This window comes from Copadichromis virginalis, linkage group LG2 (genome assembly GCF_057382275.1).
Source record: "Copadichromis virginalis isolate Kocher_CV1m ecotype Utaka linkage group LG2, C_Virginalis_male_GT1.1, whole genome shotgun sequence".
NCBI classification, from domain to species: domain Eukaryota; kingdom Metazoa; phylum Chordata; class Actinopteri; order Cichliformes; family Cichlidae; genus Copadichromis; species Copadichromis virginalis.
The window spans coordinates 6,920,369-6,931,307 of NC_140619.1; the positions used below are offsets into that span (position 1 = coordinate 6,920,369).

Sequence of the window (10,939 nt, forward strand, 5' to 3'; positions counted from 1 at the left end):
TTTGCAGTGAACTGACAAGATTGCTGCAACCCCACAGTCTGTACGCACCCAAATCAGATACAATCTTTCTTTTTTCTTTTTTTGCAGTGCGACCTCACGGTGAACTGACAAATCAGAATTCACTTGACTTTCACATCACTCCACCATCCTGCAGAAAGACTCTTGTGGGGTGTCGCTGGCAGATGTAGTTTGATGTAACCAAGGCATGCCTTATTTTTTGATTACACTTGTTTCACTGAGGCCATCGCAGTCCCACCAGTACTGGCTCTATCTGTGCTTCAACATATACCTCAAGTAAAGTAAACCAGCAGCCACTGCGCCATAAAAAGCAATAATTTAAAAAACCGTGGATAGTCTCATTGCTGACAGCTAGGGGTGGGCGATAGAAACAATATACGATAGAAACTATATAAATTTGGTCAACAATAGAGATTTTGACTATACCGCTTCATGATGTCATCAAGCTGCGCCTGTTTTGGTCGAAAGCATCGCAGTGGCTACAACAATTATCATCTGCAAATTATGCAGACAGTCATAGCAAAGAGATGAAGCACTTTTGAAATATGGGGAAAGCCAAAAACTGCTCTTCCTCCACTTCCGTAACATTGATACATTAATGCTGAATTCTCTCGCAGCTGCTCTATGTTGCAGTATTTTAATAACTAACCTTGTGTTGTGGATGAATGATCTCAGTTGTTCTCCTGACTGACATTTGCCCCGTGTATAGCATCCTGCTATGCGATTGCATTTGTCCCTGACCACCAGAATCCCTCACGTTAACTTTTATCAAGTGGAAAAAAGTTGGCGTTCATCCTCCAGCTTCACTGTGCTAATGTTATGCTAACATACCTGTGTTGCTAGCAATCACGTAGCACAACATTATATACCAGGTAGTCCAACTTCAGTAACCCTGCAAACGCCACTGCTGTTTAGTTTCCTGTCTTCATTTATGTTGGAAGTGGTAGCAGAGCTGTACGTTTGAATTAGTTTCAAAAATCTCTCAGTCAGAACATAGTATGTCATGTTTAGGTGGAAACTAGCGAGCTAACTTCCTGTTAACTTCTAACTCCGTTAAATTTAATAACTTCTGTTTTCATGGATGCCTGGATGTTAAACGTAATTGTTACACCTGGTAAAGCAGCAACACTGATGATTTTATTAAAAATTAAAGAATTTAGACCGTTCTTAACTCTGTGTTCGTTTGACTTTGGGACCTTTTTGGACCCAGATTACTCCGCAAAGCTCCTCACTATGGCAGCCGTAATGCTCTGACAATCCATCAAGCAGTGCGGCTTACCAAAGTTGTACTAAAACATTTTTTAACAGATTTCTGCACGCCAAAATGTTTTTGAGATTTTGAGAAAATTAAAGGATTTTAAGTGTGCTTTATAGTGTGGAAAATACGTTATACAGAAGAAAAGAATATATCGCAATATATATCGTTACCGCACATGCTTCAAATTATATCGCGATATGAATTTTAGGCCATATTTTAGCCCTACTGACAGCTGCTCACATCTACAGCACATCACTTTATAAATAAAACTTTAATGATAGGATCAAGTTATTAAGCATACTAGTGTTTTGCAGGAAGAAAGGGGGCAAAAAAACACATGTCCTATCTATAAAAAAAGTTATGTTTGCATAGGTAGAGTGTATAAACATTGCATGAAGAAACCTGGTTTAATTGCTTGTGTGCTATGTTGGAGTACATTAACATGCAAGACTGCCTGCATTTAAGTTTGTAGCGAGGGGGCACATGAGCCCAGTGTTTCAGTCAATTTTGTATTCATGTAGGGGTTAGTGGCTGAGTGGAGGTTGGGTGTAGGTTGAGGGGGTCTCTTTGTGTTATTATATTAGTAAATGAGTAAACAATCCCAGTAACACATACAGGAAATATCTTTTAATGTTTTTCTGCAGTTCTGTAAACAAGTCTTTTCAAAAAGAATAACACCAACAACACCCCCCCACCCCACCCAAAAACAAAATATATTACAAGTGTCCAATATTAACCATACAGAACGGGAACAGAACTGCCCCGGCCCGGTCAACAAAAAGCTAAATTTGATGCTTGCAGCGCTGCTCTCTTTTCATCTTCACCTAAATTGGATGAGAAGAATTAATTCATTAGAAAAAAAATTCCAATAACTGAGCGTGTTCTCCCTGAGCTCCCAGCAGCAGCAGCAGCGAGCCTGCAGCTCTGGAGGCCCGAATCTCAATCAGCTCTGCCTCGCCTCGCTTTCCTCTACCACAACCACCCTCCTCCCCACCATCCCTCTCCACCCTCCTCCTCCCCCCCGTCTCTCATCCTCCTCCCTGGCTTGCTGGCTCGCTCATTCTCCTTTTGCTCTCTACTCCACATCTCTCTCTCTCTCTCACTCACCCACCACCCCCCTACCCCTGCACCCCCCCCCCCCCCACACACACACACACACACCCCTCATCCCTAGAGAAATCATCCCCAGCTCCCAACTCGCTCTCTTGCTCTCCCTCTCGCTCTCTCTGCCTATATCTGTCTCTTTCCTTTCCTGCTGCTACCTCTCTCTGTCTTTCAAAATTTCTAATTTTGAGCACAATGAAAGAATAATTTTGCTTTGCTTTATTAAAAATTTCTTCTTGTTTTCATAGTTTCGGTCATCTTCCCAAACAGAAATAAAAACACTGTAGTTACAAATATAATTGATGAGTAGTCACTAAAATGAAAGAGTAAGATGATCAGAATGAATGCTTTCAGGGGCATTTCGTTCTTTTCATTGTAGACTAAATAGTAGATAGATAACAGAAAATTGGATAAACAAACAACAAAAACAAACCAAATATCCTTTGCTGAACAAAAACTAGTGATGTAGTGGTCCATGGTTAGCCTCCTGGGGTTTCTGTTGTGCCCCAGTGAATCCGACAGTTACTGTATTAAATAAACTTCCAGGTCTGTTTAATGCCTATTGTTATTAAAAACCTAAATATTAAAATTATGAACTGAGGTTGCACACAGGCTTCTCGGGTTGAATTGCATTTTCCTTCATTCTTAAGGTACATGCAGCATTTCCAGGATTGTATGTGTTCTAAATTTGGCTTTACCCGCAGGTAAGATGGTTAAAGTGCACGGCTCCTAAATGGGAATTTGTTCTCATAGATGGTTTGTATTTTGTTTCAGACACTGTTGATTGTTCGCTCCAGTACTTCTGTGACTGTTTTGCATCAACATGACCCATAGAGTATTAGTGTGGCTGTCAAACCACTGATATCAACTGAGACATAACCCATTGTGTATAACTTACAAGTGGATTTATATGGAAACCTAAATGTAGTATTTTGCTTAACATATTGTTTTGAAATATTAGATAAATTACTTACTATTGCAGCAATAAATGACCAATTACACTCACTATGTATTGTTTAATGATTACATTTGATCATAATGTGGACAATCTGTGATGAAAAAAGAGCAGGCAGCAGTATTTGAACAAGCTTAGTACAGTTTAATGAATTCATGTGTTCTTTTTTTTTTTCTTTACCTTTGTGTTGTTGCTAATCTCGTGTGGTGCTACAGACTAACGAACGGGTTGGGCTAGCAGGACACTAGAGTGGGTGGCTTTCTCCAGGGGCTGGTGCACACTCTGTGGCGGGCCCACAAAGCAGCGAGGTGTTGACAAGGTGACACAGGATGCCAATTTGACCAAGAACTCCCAACCTCCGAGCCACCCCAGGTATCCCAGCACCTCTATTCACTCTCTGCAGGCCTCGCTTTCCCTGACCAGTCTGTGTTAGCTCCGGGGGCACGGCCCTTGTTACCGGTGCCCAGCTGGGGGTTTGTGCATGCTGGGAGGTGAGCGAACAGCAAAAGGCGAAAAGGCGAGTTCGTGACACAGTGATCTCAGCTGAAGTAAATTTAATTCCCTGAGTGGATTTTTTTTTTCCTTGGTGAGAAATTGACTAGCTGATGTGTTATTCCTGATATATGCTTTGCTTTGAATGTGGCCAGCAGTGTCTACCGCACGTTTCTTATAATTGTATGTATTAATTGTGCATATCTATCAATATCCATTTATCGATGCCTTTATTTATTTATTTAATAATGGTTGTTGTTAAACAACAGAATGAATAGTTAATGGTTACTGATGGTTACTATGGTTCTGAAAATATGTCCCAAAAAATCTGAAATTTTGCAAATCATAAATAAAAACAAACAACTGCATGTAAAAAATAAATATTTTTAATGCGACTCCAGCAACCTACCTAAAATAGTTGGGACAGGAGTTTGTGTACCCCTGTGTCACCGCTTCTTTTAACAATACTGGATTATGTAAGGGTTAGGGAACTGATGAGGGTTTGTATTGTTCATTCTTACTTGATATAGATTTTCAGCTCAACATGCGTTCTGCTTCATAATGCATCAAATGTTTTCAGTGTGTTACAGGTCTGGACTATTTAAGCACCCGCACTATCTAATGTCACATTCCTTTTATCTCAGGAATCAGATGTTGATCGTTATCCAGTGCAACACGATATCACGCCAAAGGGTGTCATAGACACGCTTGCTTTGCCTCTCCAATGCGTGAAATTGACAAGCATGCAGAATTTGCAGTACCAGCAGGGGGCGATGATATATTTATGTTTAAGTTGCTGGTGACCGTGGAAGGTACATTTCAGGGTGCTTCTATGCCAAATGATTAAGCTAGGTGGCTAATATGTACTTACATATAAATGTGTTGGTAATGCCTCTTTAGACGCTTTTCTGTGATTATTTTAATGTTGGCTTGAATTTGTCTCTACCCGCAGACAAGATGGTTTGCAAAGTCAGGGTTCCTGCGACTCTCCGAGTGGTATATCTGACTTATGGGAGCATCCCAGTTGAAAATTGTGATTGAGCACTCAGGATTTAGGACCTCTCACTTCAAATTGATTATTGCACTATTGTGGCTTTATGCTGCTGAAATGTATGTAGAATGTAGTTTTGATATAGTAGACAAGAACATAGCTGAACACAGCACATATTATTCCAAATCTTATATACATACTGTGTATCACAGAGCATTATTGGTGCCTTCACAAATGTTCCTATTACCAGTGACATGTACACTCATGCAGCCCCATAATATCATTAATGTTGGCTTTGAGTTGTGTGCTAATAATGTACTGGATGGATGAGTATAGTAAAAGTAAGATTGTCTGTTTACACAATGGTCTAGTTTCTTATCTATACCTATGGGCATCTGTTCAAGTGGAAGGAACAGCTTCATCCAAAGGGTCGCTGGGGTCTCCCTTAAAGATAGGGTGAGGATCCCAGCCAGTCACAAAATACTACTCTTACACATCAAAGGGAACCAATTGAGATGGTTCAGGTATCTGATTAGGATGCCTCCTAGGCACATCTAGTCAAGGTGTTTTGGGTATGTTGTACCAGAAAGACCCTGGAGCTGACCCAAGAGACCTCCTGGCTTGGGAATCCCTCAGTGTTCCTCCTTGGAAGAGCTAGAGAAAGTGACTTGGGAGAGGGAGGTCAGGTTTGCAAGTCATGAATATGCAACAGTTATTTACAGTTTATGTGTTCTGCTGCTATCGTAGACTTTAAAGTCAGGTTTGGTACGGATGTTACAACTTTGTGAGTGCTAACTCTGAATTCAACGGGAAAAAAATTCTAAATTGGAACTTTTTTAATGCAACTTAATGCTTCAATTGGATGCACTATTATGGATCAATGCTGCTGAAATATGCATATGTGACACTGTATACACTATAACACTAAAGGTGTTCAAGAGTCATATACTCAAGTCATTAAGGTTCAGCGTTATCTTCAGTTTCTTCAGTTCAAGTGTGTGGTGTGTGTGTGTAGACAGTTATGTTGTTGTTAGTACTACTTGGGTAGTGTGTTGTATTAAGATCTCATGAGCTTATTTGTCCAGAGGCAACGCAGCTGTCACTATCAAATAAGTTGGGTGCATCATGGCTGGGGATGTTGAATCCTGGCTTGCTACAGTTGGATGAACTCGTCACTTAGAAACAGACTCCATTTAAAAAAGGAAACCTGAACAAGGCAGTGAAAATATCCTGTATTGTATTTGTATTGTACAGCAACTTCATCACCATTAGTGACCATGTTTCTCTTGCTCTTCATATGCAACAACGTAATTCAGTCTATAATGAATTCAGTGAACTGGACTAAGAATCATATCCATAGGCAAATAATATACACTTTTGTGAACAATAGCCACAATAATCCAGTTCTCACTGAAATGTTAGAATGCATCTCATTGCAAAAAGAGGGAAAATACAAATGTGTTTTGCGATGATACTTACCCAAAGACCACTTATACTAGGACAGAAAATAAAACTCAAAAACTAGTTTCTACAGTTTAAGATAAACATCTCCGATTGGTTTGTGATAGAGTGTAATTTTGTGAACCACACAAAATTACTGCTAATGCTTGCTGTGCTAACCCAGTTAATTAATTCACTGGAGATTCATAATCCAAAAAAGAAGTACATCAGCATCAAAACAAAAAGCATCCTTCTATCCCAACAAGCAAAGGAGTAAAACTCAACTTTATGTCGTCAACCATGAGCTCAAACGATAGACTCAAGTTCATAAACACTAGCTTGTTGTAGTGCCACCTACTGACCTTTTTGTGGAACGGCAGAATTAATCTGCTGTATAAAATATATATAAGTCGATTTTATGCAGGTTATATGTAGAATGTGGTTTGCGATGGTCTTCCTATAATAAGCAAGGACTTTCCTGGAAAAAAGTGTTTTCTTCGGGACAGCATGTATTTATAAATGTATATATTGTATACCACTGAGGCTTAATGGTGCCTTCACAGGTGTTTATATTACCAGTGGTATGTACAGTAATGCACACTAATGCATGTTGCTCATTAGCTTGATGGATAATCTTTTCTTCAATTCTCTTCAATTTCCTCTATCTTTACCCTTTCAGCGTTGGTTTAGAGCCTTTTTTTTGCACTAGTTGGTATTTTTTGCACCTGCCATCTTTAACTGGGATTTTACATTTACAGTATTTAACATCTCAAGTTTTAATTTCATGATGATTACTATAATAAATTTGCAAAGGTTTTTTTTCCATTACATTTTATTCACCTCTGTACTTTTTTCACCAGGGTCCATGAGATTATATACATTTCAACCTCTATTCAAAGCCAGAAGAGGCAGTCAGGGAACATGGGGATAGAATAGGAGGGGATATCACAACTAGCCAGCAGTCAAACTGACAGTACTGCAGTTACCTCTTAATAGCAAAGCCACTGAGAGATCCCAATGAAATGCTGTTCTTAAGTTTAAACTATAATCTGCAGCACACATGTCATAATTATCATAAATAAAATGTGTTTGTTGATTTAAAAGTTAATTTCAGCTATTAAATTAGGCCCACAGTTGGAAGGTGATTATAATTTTCATGGAGAATATTAAAATATCCTGGGGCAACATTAGAGTATATATATGTTTTACTTTAAGGCTGTAATTGCTGATCATTTTCGTTTTTGATTAATTGATCAATCACGCGGTCTTTAAAATGTCAACAAAATGACTAAATGTTGTAGTAGCTGTAGTAGAAAATTAATAATCCCAGTAGATATTTATATAGGAGGCAGTTTCTGAGTGACTGATTTATTTCTTATGCAGACTTAACATATAATATAACACACTTTATTCACGTGTACGTTATTACTAACAGCATTTCTACAGACTTCTCAGTAGTTACTAATCATGTTGAGTTAGAGAACTATAACCAATGTCAGCAGTTTGTTGCTAAAATATATTTTACTTTAGCCAGCTCTGATCTTGTTCATATTCACCAGAAGTAGTTATCAGGTCTTATATTAATCGATTTAATGACCTTCAGCTCCTCTGTTATTAATGATTGCCAGGTTAGGGTACAGTATTGAATATTGTCTCGGCAGCAGGACGTTGTTATTCTTTCTTGCTCTTTTGAGCTGGAGATCCCCTGATCTCAGCCCCGTTGTGTGGAAGATTTATGACTCTGCTCTTAAATCAATGGGGACTCTCTGCGAGGGGCCGTACCATTTAATGGACCACTTTTTAATTTAAGGGGATTTTCCTTCTTTTAGTTTTCATAAGGGAACACTTTTTGGCTAAAAATAAATGGTTACAACCATGCTGAGAAATATTAGATTTTAACCGATTGACTTTCACTATGGTGAAATAAATAGCTTTGTATGATTGAATCTATTCTGGAATCTGTGGGAAAAAAGAAAGCCTTCCTTGGTTGCATTTGTGGTTAATATAGCGTCTCTGCACCAGTGCCACTAAGATAAATTCCTGCGCATTTATTGCGCTTGGCAATTAACGGGATTCCTATTCTGGTTCTGATTTAGGCAGCTTACCAATTTATTTATCAGTTTCAGGGAGGCAGAAAGCTTGCAGAGAGAAATAGGAGCAATAGTAGATGCAGTGCTAAGGACACTCACTGTTGGCACTATGGAAAAAAGAATCAATAGTGCATTGTTATTTCACTGTAGGCTACAGCACCTGGAACGCATCAGAAGATACCAGCTCACTAGTAAACACAATTCAAGTTATTTAACTGCTGGTGGGTAAATTACACAAATCTACTAAAAGCAGACTCCCAGGAATGATGTAAAAGAGATACCCGTTTCCCTCAAATTGGCCTATTATATATAATATTTGGGCTTTTAATAGGTTTCATAAGCCCAGGGGGTAAAAACCTATATGCTACAGAGTGACAATGATGCATTTTATTTCAAAGGAGGAAAAGAAAGAAAAGACCAAAGGTAACATTTATGAGGGGGTTTTTTTTGTTTTTGTTTTTTGTTCTTTTTTTAACATTTAGCAGCAGTTTAAAGAGGCAGTTTACAACTGTCATACTCATAATGCCAAATGGTCTGGGTACCTAGAGGTCAGTGATTAATTACTTTGGACTTATGTGGTAGGAAGTGTATTTTCGATATACTCTTTTTTTAACACTTATTCAATGTCTGTAGTTTTAAAGTAAAATAAAATGTGATACAGTATATGTCAAAAGTTAAATGAGTTAGGAAAGTTGGTCACATAACTGCATTTTTAGGTAATCAAGAACGTTTTTTTTAAATCTGTCTATTTTAAATCTTTATGGAAGACATCAGTTTATCCTAAAATGTAAATATAATCCCTAAATTTGCAAATACATAGTTTTACTTCTATTTGAAGCTATTTTTATTTCAGTCTGTTACGTGCTGTGATGTGTCCCTGCTTTCCCTTTCAACTCTAAGGTCAGCCACTGGACAAACTGCTGTTGGAATTAAACTTAAATAAATAAAGAGAGTTGTCACTGTCCATTAAACACCACAGATTATTTCCAAACATTTCTGTAGTCAAATCTAATCTTATCTAGCCCAGACAAGCCTATTATCAAACGATGCAGATCCCTTAAACGCGTTTACACATAAAACCACTGTATCAGCATTTTTGTGACAGTTGTGTCAATCACTGAAAGAAAATCACAAGTTTTTCATTTACTATATAAGGTTTAAGACCAATTTGGAGCATAGACACAGACCAAGAGTTTGGTCTTGTTTGAGTAAATTAAAACCAAATTTTAAAATGAAATAAATAAATAATTTCTTTTTTATGCAGAAGAAGACACATCAAGAAATCCAGTATTGCAGCTCAGCAACCAGTAAGCGTAAATAGAAGAATATTTACAATCCAGTAAATACTTCATCTTAGTTATTCCTTGAGTACACACTAATCATGGCAGGTCTGACTTCATGCACTGTGCCCCTTAACAAGTGGATTGAAGTGCAAACTATCCACAAACCAAAGTCTGCATGAAGATCTAAAAGCTTGTTTCTGTCAGTTGTTTATGCTCTTATGAAATTGGAGAAAAAGAGTATAAAGTTAGAGAAAAATGTGTTTTTTTTAAAGTCAGGGGTCAAGCCAAATATGAAAACAAAACTGTAGTTCAACATGCATATTAATGTACAGTTTCAGAAATGAAAGCATACCAGAAGTTTATAATCCGGGACAAAAGTGTGGAGTGTTTTTTTTCCATATTCAGAAATTGTGTATGCTGTAACTTTATTGCAGTTTATTGTTTGATAACAGAATTTTGGTTATTTTGTAAGTGATTTAAGTGTTAGCCACATGTTTAGTGAGAGCTGTTAATTATAGATTTAATTTTCTGCTAAAAGAGAGCATTTAACAGGTATTTTCATTAGAAAACTGTGTTTCCCAGAATCCTTTGTGGTAGACGAAAGTTACTCTGGGTTTAGCTAGCAAAAGAAAGTTTTCGGGAAGCCATTATATGTTGCTCTGATGTCGAGCAGTTTATTTGTTGTACATTCCCCTTTTTGAAGCCTTATATAAAGACTATCGTTTCTACAATTGATGTCCGATCCATTTTTTTGGCTAAGCGGATTCGCCACAATAGTGTATGTTGTACATATTTTTCATTTATTCCCATCACACATGCATTATGGGTCTTTCAATCTAAAATGAAACTTTTTCTAAACTGGAATATTGTAATCCCCTTTGGTTGGGTTGGTTGCACATTATGCATTAGCCACATGTTTAGTTAAGACAGCAGAGAAGCAGCTCTGCATTCAGGGAGTTTTCTTATTGTTTTTTGTGCAATTGAGCTTCTATTTATGCTTCTTTAACTGAGTGTGTTGGCACGTGACCAGCAGAGGTGGGTGCGTGGGTGGGAACTGGAAGGGGAGGTTGTGGTGGTGGTAGTGAAGGGCTGGGGGTGCAGTATGGCCGCTAGCCTCTTTCTTGTTGATCCTCAGGAGACCATCTGCGCTGGGGGCATTGATTAGAGTGTGTCTGGTGGGATTACATCTTTGCTGTTGCCATGCCAACTAATCAGCTGATTTTTTCCCCCCCCCCTCGCTCTGTCTGTCTCTCCATTTCTCTCTCTCTCCTCTCTTTGCCTGGTTGTCACAGCAACAAAATACGGGAG

General features: G+C 38.3%; 1 protein-coding gene across 4 annotated transcripts in view; it reads left to right on the top strand.

Annotated features, from left to right (window-relative positions):
• The window catches only part of ldb2a (LIM domain binding 2a), a 115,884-nt gene that overhangs the window by 75,375 nt on the left and 29,570 nt on the right, over positions 1–10,939 (top strand). The gene's annotated exons all lie outside the window — the stretch shown is intronic.